Raw genomic sequence first — 13,788 nt, forward strand, 5'->3', positions numbered from 1 at the left:
TGGTAACCCAGCACTGCCAGATCCACCACTAAACCACGTCCCTCAATGCCACATCTACACTTTAATATATAAGAATTAATATATAGAAGACAAATTGCTGGTCTTTTAAATACCTCCAGGGTTGCTAATTCCACCACTTCCCTGGGCAGCCTGTTTCAGTGCTTGACAGCTGTTTCTGTGAAGACATTTTCCTAATATTCAATCTAAACCTCCCCTTGATGGGGACTTCCTTCTCTTGTCCTATGATTTTCTACTTGGGAGAAGAGACTGATCCCCACCTGGTCAAAACCTCCTGTCAGGGAGTTTTAGAGAGTGATAAGGTCGCCCCCAAGCCTCGTTTTCTCCAGGCTAAACACCCCCAGCTCCCTCAGCCGCTGATCATGAGATTTGTGCTCCATCCCCTTCCCCAGCTCTGTTGCCCTTCTCTTTACAAACTCCAGAGCCTCAGCATCTTTCTTGTCGTGAGGGGCCCAGAACTGAACACATTATTGGCTAAAATTGAAGAAATTTTACACATGGTGACAACCCTAACAAGGCCAGGTGAATGGCAGCCAAGTACATGCTGTTAAGTGAGAAGAAATAACAATTAGTAAGAAGAATTTGGAAAGTCACAGACACTTTATTGACTTTAAACTGCTACACTCTGGAAAAGGGTTGGTTCACTCCTGACAACAGCTCTGCAGGAAAGCTTCTGTAGAGTGTGGAATCTGTGGGAAAAAAATGACAAATTGTATATTATGAGGCGTAAGACACAGGATGGAAAACATTATAAACAGTATAATGTGATAGGTACATGAATAATGCACTGCCAACAGGGACACTGTGTTCAGTTTTGGTCAGTGCTTTTAGAGGAGATAATACAGCAACAGAGGGGATTCAGATAAAAAATAATTAAAATAAATAGAGGAATGAAGAATTTTCTATGTGAAAAGATAAAAAGGATTAGGTCCATTTAATTTAAAGACAAAATAAGAGGGAATATATTAGAGGTTTCAATATGATGACTTTGATACAAATGAAATATCCTGTGCTCCTATTCAGTGTTTCTCTCATTCAAAAAAATTGGAAACATTACATGATAAAAATCCATAAGGAGTGATAAAAGACTGCATTTTTTCTCACAACACCAATACAAAATTACTCTCTGTAATTCTTTCTTCTAGCAGAATTAAAATGGACTGAATGCATATAAAGAAAACTAGAATATGCAAATTCAAAAAGTTCAAGAAATATTTTTCACGAAGTTGTAAACACCATCTCTAGATTAAACAGATCCTGCTCTGATATTGTATGCCAATTCCAGCATACATTCAGGACAGGGAAGAGAAAGCATGGGAGGGAGGGTGCCATGAAAATGGTTTTTCTATAACTGGTGGCATTATGACTTTGGATATCTTATGCCCTGTTCATGAAGGTAAGATTCATCCTGTTCCAATAGCAAAGCCTCTCCCCTATCCTTGCACTGCCGTAAGCCAATGAACTTTAACCTCTGTATGTTAAACCCACTGCCAATGCAGACCCAAATCATGCCTGCCCTGTGCCGCAGGCCGAGCTAACACACAGGAGAAAATCCAATTCTGGTGTGAAAATGGAAAAAAATATTAGCCTGACAAATTATTTTAAAAAAATACTGAGAGCTATTTGTAACTGTTTGGGAAAAAATGAACAAGTCCCAGCGGAGACAGACTGGCAGGCAGAGAGTGGAGGAAACATTGCAGAGCTAATTAATTTATTACATAAATCCATAGCTTAACAACTGATTAACACTCGATATAAATGCCATGAGCAAAAAGAACATGAGAGCTTTCAGGAGCATCAACCAGCATCCTTTTGGGAGGGCAGGACCGGTGTAGTACCGAACCTTCAGGAACGAGTGGCTCATCACACGCTGCATGTAGTGGCCAGATTTTTCCAAAACCAGAAGCTCTTCCTTTCCCATACCTTAAAAAGCCAACAAAACAAACCAAACCCACATGCAGTACAATGAAAGAGAGAGAGAGAAAAAAATTTAAACCCCCTGGTCTTTATAACCCAGTTCCTCCTACATGCATTTCCCACAAACTGTCAACATCCCACAGGAATCTACCCACGTTGCACATCACAGCACAATGCTCCCGACAAAGGCATCTCAACCCATGATGTTTCAGGCAGCCTTTCAAACCGCCTTCAGTGTAAGTAGGTTCAGCAGCTCTGTAATTAGGTGTTAAGTTTGATCAATCCGGGAATTTTTGCAGGGACAGGCTTCTTTGGCTGTTCAGCATGATTTATGCCTGTGTGGTCTGGCTGGAAGGAATAAAGGGGGGTTTGTCCCATGAAGAAAATGAGACTTTCCATACTTCTCGTGAAGCAATTAAACATATGTTCAGGTTCATCTCTATTTAAAACAGCCTTTAAACAAGCATGGGGACCTCAGTTGTCCTGTTAGTTCCATGGAACTAAAACAGGCAGGTGACTACTCCCCCTAAAGGCTTTAATTTATAAACATCAATAATAATAATGTTAATAATCATTGTCATAACAACATCTGCTCAGTTTGGCTTTACATGACAACACCAGGTTTCAGGAGGGAACTATGATAAATTAAAAACACAGGTTCTTACCATAAACAAAGCTGGGGAGACAGCATTGGGAATAACACTGATCCCTGCCAGTACAGTTTTCTTTGGTACATGCCAGAGTGTTGCAGGGTTAAAATGGCCATTTAAAATGCCTCTTTGGTGTGTGATTAACTCTCAGCAAGCAAATATTCCTATTGACACTGCGAACTGAAGGCTGTGTCATATGTTTCATTTTAGTCTCCAAAATCAGGGGTTAGGACAAAAGAAGGTAGAAAAATATCATTTTAGGAGATCAGGAGGTAAAAGACAAAATGTAAGATAAAATTATAGGGCCGTGTCAGCATCCAGTTCTCCAGAGGGCTGCACAGCATGTTTTGAGGTGTTTCACTAATCATTGCATTGTACCTGTTGAGAGAGGTGCTGCTAATGACTCTTCTCCTACTCCAAACTCTCTGCCCAGAATGGGAATAACAACAAATTTGGCAATCAATTCTTGAAGTTTCAGCACCTATCATGTCTAGCACAACTCACTAATCTAAACATGCATCTGCCTCTGTTTTCACCACACATACCTTGACTGCCACAAAGCCTGATTTACACTGTTATCTCTCAGGTGTATTCGATGCCTTCCCTGCGGCCCCTTTCAACTTCCAGATGAACTTTGGATGCACCATCAGCCAGACAACATATTTTGGCTCTATGGTTTCCAATGCTCTGTTACAACTGATACTCTGATAGTCTCTTTATTTTATTTAATTTGCCTTCCTATAAATTTCAGTTAGCAATTATGAGAAGAGTGAAGAGCCATGGGCATGCAGAACTCAGTGGTGTTCAGGGACAGCTGCCACACTGCAGGTGACTGACCACACTGTGATAAAGAACAGTAGCTCTGCTTACTGTAGAAGAGTTTTCCAGATGAATTTTTGTTTTTATAAATCTAATCTTCATTCACACTATCTTCTCTTCCTAAGAAAAATTACAGCATTTTATTACTGGTTATTTTTCTGAAGTAACTTTGCTTTTGCAGTTGCACGTGGTACAAACAAAATCTTTGCATTTGCTATATATGTGTGGGTATATATATAAATACAGATATGCACAATAAAATATGTGGAGGTATCTTGATTATGCTCATTTGGGGGAAAGATTCAAAATTACAAAAGAGCAAGTTCAGTGGTTAAAAGACATATTTTAACTGGGACATGGTGCAATTCTTTCCTCTGATCTCTACTGTGACCTTATGCAAACCACATTATTTCAGGAAATGTTCTGATCTTTCTAGTCAGTGATTGTGAAGCAGCATTTTAAAGGAGGGTTTTCAGGAATATTGAAGTTTCTTATTCCATGGAAATGCAAGGGAGGAGAAAAAGCACTCTTATCTTACCTAATCATTCAACAACTTGTATTAATGATACATTCATACACCTAAAAACTTTTTTGGATTTATTTGCATGTTAATATTAATGTAAAACACATTGAAAGACAAATCATAAAAATTAGAATTTTAATGTCTGAATCATCATTTAAAGGAAAGGGTGACAACATATGGATGGTATATTAGATGGTCCTAAGCCTCTAAACCTTGAGACCGACCTGAATGAAGCATCACACCTCTAAGTTCATGGTAAGTGATTTAAATATGAAACATCTGGAGTTTTAGACAATTATGTCTAAAAAAGTAAAGCTTGCAGCTCCCCCAAATATACTTTTTTAAAAAAAATAATAGTTTTTAATTCTTGGAGTACTTCTGCAGTATCTTGAAATAAGAGAGGTTGCAATGGATCTTTGCCCAGCAGACACACTTGGGAGGAGGATTTGGGGCCAAACTTTTCTGTGTTGGCTCCTTGTAACTTCACAGCACACTCAGTGCTGTGGGTTCCCATCCACTGGGTCCTCTGACTTTTTCAGCTCAGTTTCCACACCCTTGTGAGCTGCTGTCAGGACAGTGCTTGAGGATGTGGCACAGGGGAGAAGAGGATAAGGTGGATGAGATCCAGTGTGGTTCACCCCACGTTACACTGGAGAGATGCAGCAACACCTGATGGACAGACATGCTCAGCCCACACCTTTCCCATTGTGTGGCCACAGCTCACAGAAACCAGGAGGGGAAGGGACAGGTTGGGCAAAAAGCAAATGTGGGGGTGCTGACCTGTTTTTATTTGTTTGCTTTTTGTAAAACTCATGGTGATAAAAAGCCAACATAAATTAGTTACTCATCATGTCTGCAATTATTAAGGAGAGCTGTTCCTAGTTTCAGTCCAAATTATGGTGCTAGTAATTTCAGATGGTTTTTTAAATCGGTGTGAGGGATTGCAGAAAATCTGTCCCTGAAAACAAGCAGTGACCATGAAAGTGTAAAATGAGATAATTTCCGCCAGAAACAAAAGAAAAAAATGTTAGTATTCAATTACCTCAATGATAATTAAAACTTGTATCTGATGGCTGTAACTTAAGCATCGACTTAGGAACAGAAACCATTTTGTTCCTTGTTGGTCCTAATTTACATTCCTACAACAGTGCTGGAATAAAAAGACAGGCCAGTGACCAAATAGAGGTGTTTGTATAGCCTTGAAGCAAAACACTTAGGATTTAAATTCCCTTTACTGCAACATGAGCTTGGTTAGGGCAGATTGGCTCTTTGCTTTCATTCACAACAGGCACAGAAGCAGCCAAGTTCAGGTTCAAGAGTCTCTCAAAAGGCTCTTCAAGCCCACGTGCCTTTCTCTGGCTTTGTGGTATGAGAGCAGTGGGCTCCTCAAGCTCTCCAGAGCTGCTGCAGCACACCTGCCATTGAAAACCTCCAGCGGTGAAGATGAACAGCAAAACTGCTTCCATTTTTCAGATGGAAAAAAGTCCATTGTCAACAAACTCCTCCACAGAAAGCAAAGGAGAGATCATCACCAGCACGTTGTAGGGTGGTGAAGCCCCCACCCACAACAGGTACAGCATCTCTGAACACCGACAAGGAAACCTGAGCCTTTCTTTGTTTGCTTTCTCCTGAGGAGGTGTGTTTGGAGGCTGAAGCCCTCTTAGCACATCGAGGTGGGACCAGCCCATCCTGACTGTGGGGACCCAGCAGGCAGACCCCAGCTCCCAAAGGAAACAGTCAGGGCTGCACAAAAGAGAAGAATAAATAACACAAAAGGAGGGGAAAGAGCAGTTATGAGAAACAACCTCTGAATGATCACATCTTGATGTATTTATTTACACTACTTTTCATAAATTCCACCCGCCACATCCTTAATCCCAAAGATTCTGAACTATGCAGCAGAACCATTATTTTCCCTGCACAGGGATACTTTCACTTTCAAGTCGCTCCTTGGAAGCGCTTTTACAATTAAGTCTTTATTAAAACCTTTCAGAATAAATAGCAGGTAAACTTAGAACAGGTTCCCTCCAGGTTTTGCCAGTAGACATGCAAGTGCTGCATGTCCTGAGGGACAAGTGATTTGTTGCCAATAACCTAACAAAGTGCTCCTCACAAAAATATTCTCCCTTATTCCTTAATAAGGTCCACATCCCACGTGTCTGCTCATGCACACTCCTAAAGTGGACAGGTGAGAGACTGGGCAATCTCTGTTTCTTCAGGATTTTTTTAATCTCCTTTTAAACAAAAATGCTTTTAAAATTAATTCATCCTAAAAAGAAGGCAATAGCTCCTCCTTTAATGCCTTTAACTCTGTGGGAAAACAAATGGTTCCACAGAACATTAGCAGCAATCACAGGGCAAACCATCTATAATTAATCAAAGTAAACATTACAGAGGACACAAGTTTGCTTTCGCTTACAGTAAAGGAGTGTATATAGATATCTACTTGGATAAATAGGCTTCTCAGAAGGTTTGGTGGGGTTTTTTTTTTCCTGGAGAAAGCCCATAAAACTTGGAAATTCCAAATAGATATATTTTTATGTCCTATTGTGTAGTCACTCATAAACTTAATGTACATTTACTGTAAAAGTACCATTGCCACTGATTACTACCGACTTATTTCAAGCCAAATAATTTTGTGTAACAATCTCATAAGGAATACATTTGCAGTATTTTAAATAGCTAAAATTAACTGATCATAGATGGAATTAAATGGAACCATTATGTGAAAGCCCTGCTACCATGCAAGGTGTACTTTTCACACAATATGCTTATCCCAGCCACACTGGCCCCCTTTCTGAAAATTCTTTTCCTGCATTGTTCTAGCCCAGCAGTCATTCTGCATATTGACGTTCCTGTGCAAATAAACACGTGTAGAAATGAGGCTCCTTGGCATTTCCTGAACTTCAGAGTGTTTTCAAGTGCACTTCCTAAGGCCTTTTACACTTGAGAAAGACTCGTGTAGTTTAAAAGAAGAAATATGAATTCTCACGGCACTAACACATGCTTTGTGAAGAATATAGATTTTGCAATGTGTGCCATACTATCCACTCGGAATGTGCTGCTGTTGTAGAGAGAGTCACATGCTTGTTTCTCTTGAATAGAATTATGCTGTGAATAAGTCACTGTGAATCAAAGTGTCTCCTAAACCAATAAAGTACTGTACAACAAGCTCAGTAATAACAGAACAGGGTTCAAAGGGTTGCAGGCATTAAATAACACGGTAAGATGGTGATGGTCAAACATACAAGGTGTGTGTTTAACTCTGGAGTCTTTAAGAAACTTTCAGCCTGGTTTAATGACTCATCAAAGATATTTTAATGCTGCTTTGCAAGAGGTCTTTATCTTGCTGAATGTTATCTTTCCAATAAATTTCCATTGCCCCTCAGGCCAAATCATTTCAGTAGAAGTGCATTGATCAAGGAGTGTAATGATTCTCTTCTCCCACACCTGTCGTTTCTACCATTTCATTTTTAGTAGGTTTTTCCTTGATTTTCTCAATCATTAGCTGGTTTTATGTCTGGGAGAGTGTACGACAGAACAGAGGGGGTGCATACTTAGGGCTGCTCAGCACAGCTCTATCATCCTGTTTTTACACCAACATAAAATTTGTTTAACACAGTGATAAACCAGGCCTCTAACAGCCAGTCCTTCGTATCTCAAGAAGACAGAGTTAATCTCTGGATTTTGGGTACCCTTAGTTACTGCACAGTTGCTCTCATAGCTGCTTTTTGTTTCATAATTAAGCTCGCTGCTCTGTTTTGCCAGTCCCTCACATCTTGTGTAAGCCTGTGTGATATCCAGAGCACAGAAGCTTGAATGTGCTTAGTTTTGAGAATATTCATCAGACTGGGGGATTTGGGTTTGCAGATTCCCTGTCAAAGGTATCTCACAGCTGTGGCTTGATAAACTCAAATGCTCGCATTTGCTCATCATCCAGAAGGAAACAAAACTGAATTGATACGTGTAGCTCAAGAAGCAAGTTTTTATAAGGCAGATGCAGAAAGACAGTTCTGGCTCCTGGGATGGCTGTGTGAACAGAAAGGATACCTCCAATCATGCCAGGGTTTGATGACTGCCACTGCAGTGAGTCGGACTCTCTTTCAGCACTGTTTCGACATCCAGGCAGCCATCACTGTTAGAGCTGCACTTTTGTGATAGCTGTCACATGAATTTTGTTTTCAGCTGGCTTCATGTGTTTTTAAATCAATCCACAGCTCGTGCCATAAGGAGACATTTGTTTCTTAAGAGGAGAAAGATGTGCTGAGTGATGTGGGAAGAGGGACACCGTGAACATGTTCAGAGGGGCTCTCAAGGATGCCAGCCCCACAGCTAGAGCTCATGGTTTCCTCTGAATATCTCAGAGGCCCTTCCAAAGTATCTCCAGCCATCTGTGTCCTCTCTATATGCTGTGGTCCCATGTCTCTGCCCTGCCTGCTCCCTCCCACCAGGGTGGGTGGGATCTTGCCTGCCTGCACAGTACTGAAATGCATTTCTGCCAGTGCAGGTAAAAACAAGGACTGCGAGGAAGCATCAGGCTTTTAGCAAAGGCAGGTCCTGCAGCCCCTGGGGCTGGTGCAAGGACAGGAGAGGAGCATGTGATGGGGGCAGTCAGGACATCGAGCTGCCAGTGAGCTTCATCTTCTGGTTATGGTTTCACATCTTGCTGAGTCCTGCCAAGGAAAAGAGAGGAGACCCTGCCCCTCACCTTCTCTCCTCCCCCAGCCACACGGTCCTGCCGCATTCCCTTGGGATGGTTCTGGTGATCAGATAGCCCTGGGGCAAATCAATTCAGAGAATTGACCTGGTGGAAATCCAACACTGCACATAAATATGCAAGTAAAAGAACAATTTACTGCCAGATATGTCAACCTGTCAAGTGAGTGGGCTCGCCCTAAGGCCACACTATTTCCAGGAGGGAGAAGGGTGCCTGCAGCTGGGGAGAAAGGGCAGGGGAGATGGAGCAGGCCCTTTTCAGTGGAAGGTGAGCACTGACTTACCAGGGCTGCTGTTAGTATGAACTCACCCCCTCTGGTTCTGTGCTACCTGTGCTTAGGATGGAAGGGGGCTTAAGAGGGGACAAAATTCATAGAGGAAAATTTTAGTTTCTGGAGGTTCATTCAGCAGGGTTGAATAATTAATTAGTGGAGAGAAACACACTTCTCTGGGCAAGTGGTTATGTTATCTCAGTTGTGAGATTACTTTACCTCACTTATATCAGAATACTTTATCTCAGCTGTGATCATGGAAGGAGCCCAGAGACATCTACAGCTACCTGAGAGGAGGTTGTAGTGAGCTGTGGTCTGTTTCCTCTGCCATGTCCCAAGTGAAAGGACAAGAGGGGATGGCCTGAAGTTGCATCAGGGGAGGTTCAGATTAGATACTAGAAAAGAAATTCACTGACACAGTTGTCAAGTATTGGAATAAATTGCCCAAGAAGCTGGTGGAGTCTCTGGAAGTGTTCAAGAACCATCTGGATGTGGCACCTGGGGACATGGTTTGGGGGTGATTATGGGGGTGCTGGGTTGGCAGTAGGACTGGATGATCTTGCAGGTCTCTTCCAACTTTGATGATTCTGTGATTACACCCTCTAGGGACAAGGCTGCTTTGTGAAAATCTGTAACAGCAATGATTTTCATCTTGTCCATCAAGACCCTGGAGTTCTCTGTTAGAGGGCTGAAGGCTGGTAGGGTGACCCACTGCCCAAGATCTGGGCTGGCTGACTCACCTCCTGACAGCCCCCCACAGAAGTCAACTGTAAGCCCAGGAGTCTGTGGACCACAGGTAGAAGCCCCTGACCCCACAGAACTAGGAACTCAATTCCCTCTGCACAGCCAAAGAAGCAGAAATTAGGAGGGAGCAATAACACCACTCTGCTATTGCTACCACTGAAGTAAAGATACATAGTTAACAAAATTGTTGGATTTTTAAATATGTTTATTTAAAAATATAGAATATCTATGTGTATTTAAAAATAAAGAATATCTGTATTTAAATTAAATTATCCATGTTTTATACTACATGCTCATGATGCTCACCTTGCACTTTCCCCATGGAAACGTGTATGACTTATCATGACAAACCACTAGCCCTAGTGAAGAGCAGACCCAAATCTTTGGCAGGAAATTATGCTATGTATTATAAAGCTATTTTATACTAAGCGTGCATATTTTCAGTCTAATGCAAGGTAGAGGAAAAGCCCCAACTGTTTTTCCTAAATGGATAGAATCTGGCTAATTTAAGACAACCAAGAATAAAATTTCTGAACATTTCGTACTAAAATTAAAATTCAAACAAAGCTAAAGAAACAAACCTTCTCAAATGTTCTCCAAAGAAATTGTTGTATTTTGGTATCGTGGAATTTCACCAGGACTCACTGAGTTCTTTTCAATTCTCATTTTATTCCTAACCAGCTCTTTGTCCTCTAGTTTGGACTGATCTTAATTTATAGGATTTGCTGCCACCTTTTTCAGTTACTGAATTCAGAAATATTCCTCTTTAAGCAATCTTAGCTGTTCTAAGTGTATTTTGGAATCATTGGACTGCCTATTAGTGAAACTAATAATTTCAGGTTGTGCATGTGCTGTATGTTAAGAGGTCCAGTTTCCATACTTAATAAACATACATAATAAAGTTGCTGAAAATTTTGTGTCTCTGTGTGCATAGAAGGAAACGACCTCCAAAACTGGTAACATTTGGAGAGCAAAAAAAAATGTGGCATCTTTGTCTCTGCTTTATGAAATTCTTAGGTTTCAGCAGTCATGCACATGGTGCATATGGTCTGTCAGTATAATTTACCTGAGTTCATTCACCATTTTAGTCAGTGAAAAACTCACCACCTGTGCTACGTGCTAAAATATTGATAAATAATAGATATGGAAATTAGTTACTCTTAATGTATAAGATGTTGCTACGTTAATAATTTCCCACGAGGCAGATGGAGTTTGTATAATTAAGATCATTTATCTGTAAAAAAGTGAGTGTTTGAAGTTGCCAATGATATGTATCACAACATTATCAGAAATTATTAAAAAATCCATGCTGAAAAAAAAGGAAGGGTACATTTCTCCACAAAGGCAAGATAATGGAGCGTTGGAGATTTTGAAAATTCTAAAATGCTAGACACAGAAATAAAACGTTTTGTTTATTCAAGATTTGTTTTTCAACTCAAATAAAATGCTCTGTTTATTTAATATTTGTTATTCAATGTAAGTGTGAGGACTGACAAGAATGTTATGTAAGTAACTCAGTGAAACTTGCAGGACACAGCATCATCTTATTTACTTGCTTTTAAATGTCTGCTCAATGCCATGAGCACACAGGACCTGTGCTTTGTTTAAAGTTCTGATGGATAATTCAGGGCAAGTAATTCCATCTCCCTGTGTTTCATTTGTTCACACTCATGTCTGTGCTGGAGGATACTGGGATGTATTATTGGAAGTATTAAGGGTTTGATTATCTCTTTCTGAGTATCACTGCTCTTACCTCAGGACAGCAGAGAAGAGAAGTGATGAATACACAGTTTTTCAGTTTTTCAAAAAAAAAGTTGTTAGTTAAAAGTTGTTGTTCACTGACACACTAGGGGTGAAATTCTAGTTCCATTAAAGATGTGGATTTGCCATCATCCTCAATAGGGTTGGGTTTCATTTGTCTTTGATGGGATTTTGCACACTGTCTCATTTCAAACTACACTTACTACATCTTTCACTAATATCTCAATTCATAAGAGAAAACATCTAAACTTGTAAGGGAAAACCTCTCCTCTGGAGGAATGCTATGCATGAAGAAGGTGACAGGGAGCAGCCATTTTATCCAGAAAGCTCCAAGTATGACAGTCTGACTTTTAATTTATCACAGAAGAGCTAAAATAGCTACCTAAACTGTGGGCAGTGTTTTGACTCTAAAATATGCACCTTTGTTCCGTGCCTTGGCTGCCATCGAGGTATCAGATGTTTGAGGTGCTGCGCAAGAGCAGGCAGTTTATTGCTGTTCCCTGCTTCTGTTTTTCCCAAGCTGCAGCAATCAAATGAACAAGGAAAGTCATTCCTACAAGGTGGAGTAGATATCTGTTAACATGCCTGCTGATTTTATGGTGGAGTAGAAGGAACATAGCTTTAAGTGCTCGCTGTAGAACACTCTTAAACTTGCATTTATTTACATAGCATCTAAGGCATTTAGCTGACTGAAGAGAATTGATTAGCAAGGAGGCTGTTAAACAGCAGTCCTATAGCAGGCACTGCACTGAGGATTAGAGGTTTATTTCACTAATTGGTGCCCTCCTGTAGTCTTTATGGGTCAATTCTAAAAAAATAAAGGAGAGCTCCGAACTGTGTTTGGAATAAAAGTAGAGAGATGCTTTTCACTGCACAGAAATCCCATAGATGAGCTCTTTTAGAAATGGGTTTAGGATTTTCCAGCCAAATTTTTCCTCTCTGGTGAACTCTTGCTGTATCCCTACTATGCTGTTTAACCCTAGAGAGCACAGCATGGTGAAAAACAGACCTGCAGCAGACGCATTAAGGATGATGCTGTCTTAGCTGCCCACCACAGCTGCTTGGGATGTAGGAGCCACACACCTCTGTTTTGAAGAATTTTTTATCAGGGGAAGCAGAAATAAAGCCCTCACCTCCGGGGTTTTAAAAGGTAATCAGAATAAAGGAGATGCGCACGCTGCACCCTTAAGAGCAGCGTTGGTACTCACACGAAGGGTTGCCTGGCTCCAGCTGGCTCCCGGAGGTTTCCAGGGCATGGACAGCACCACTAGAGGGCTCACAAAGTATTTAAAGGGTTATTACGTGTGGTACATGAAAAATAGTCTCATTTTACTTTCTGTTCCCCCATTTGTACAAGCAACGAATTTCAGAGCCGAACCTGGTGAAGAGTACCTTTGTTTTAAAGTCAGCCCAATGTCACAGGTTTACCTCCGTATGGGGACACTTCCACCTCCTGACCTCTCCTGTGTAAGCAGGCTTTCCATGGAAAACAGTTTTGGCCTGATAATGTTGCAGTCACCAGCCAGAGGCAGCCACTCTGCAAAGCAGCACCTGCTCCTCCCAGTGCTTCCAGAGGAATGGAGGAGTTCAGGGCACCAGGTATAGCAATATTGGTGTATTTTATAGACCAGTGCTTCAGGGGAGAAAAAAAACCAGCCAAAAACCCACAAAAAACCCCCAACCACAACACCTCCTCTTATTCTAAATTCTGGGATTACAAACTGTCAGGCATATGAAGATTTTGTTATATTGTTCATGGGGTCAGGGACGTTGGCCATCCCTACAATTGGATATGAAAGCTATTTGTGGCAACTAATAAATAATGTTAACTACCTCTAAAACACATTTCCTCTTAAGGATCAAGATCTATCTTTGTTGATGGGGGAGAGTACCAAACTAGTATAACGAGTTTTCTTTTTTGTCCTAGCCCTGAAGACCTTGTTACAACATTTGGTGCTGAGAGTAGAAATGTTCTAATATATAGCCCCAAACTAAAAAATGTGAAAGCAACAATCACAGGAGTATTTCAACGCTAACTGAAATTAATTTCCTTTTTTTTTTTACTCTTTCTTTTCCCTTTCCTCTCTGAAACAGACTGCCAAGGGAGTTATTATGATTACTCTGCATGTTTTGCAGATGGTTGGCGGCTGCACAGGGTTCTCAAGAGAGGTCAACATCCTATAGCATCCAGCTTGGATGCTGCCCTACAGACCAGCTGAGCTGTGGAAGTCCTTAGTCAGCAAAGCTTCTGCTGACATGACTAATTAAAGACTCTGGTACGTGTCATCTCCTCAAAGCTCAGACTGAAGCCCTTTCATGAGCTGGGACCTGATTTTACTCTCCTATTAAACCCAGTGGATGTACTCTA

At 41.0% G+C, this 13,788-nt stretch overlaps 1 long non-coding RNA gene across 1 annotated transcript in view; it reads right to left on the reverse strand.

The window, feature by feature from the left end:
- Window positions 1–609: 609 nt before the first annotated feature.
- The window catches only part of LOC116440336, a 126,056-nt gene continuing 112,877 nt past the window's right edge, over window positions 610–13,788 (reverse strand). Inside the window, exon 5 of the long non-coding RNA XR_004238566.1 lies at window positions 610–707. This is a non-coding gene — a long non-coding RNA (uncharacterized LOC116440336). The remainder of the gene's footprint in view (window positions 708–13,788) is intronic.

The sequence above is a fragment of the Corvus moneduloides genome, chromosome 2, assembly GCF_009650955.1.
Source record: "Corvus moneduloides isolate bCorMon1 chromosome 2, bCorMon1.pri, whole genome shotgun sequence".
Lineage (NCBI taxonomy): Eukaryota > Metazoa > Chordata > Aves > Passeriformes > Corvidae > Corvus > Corvus moneduloides.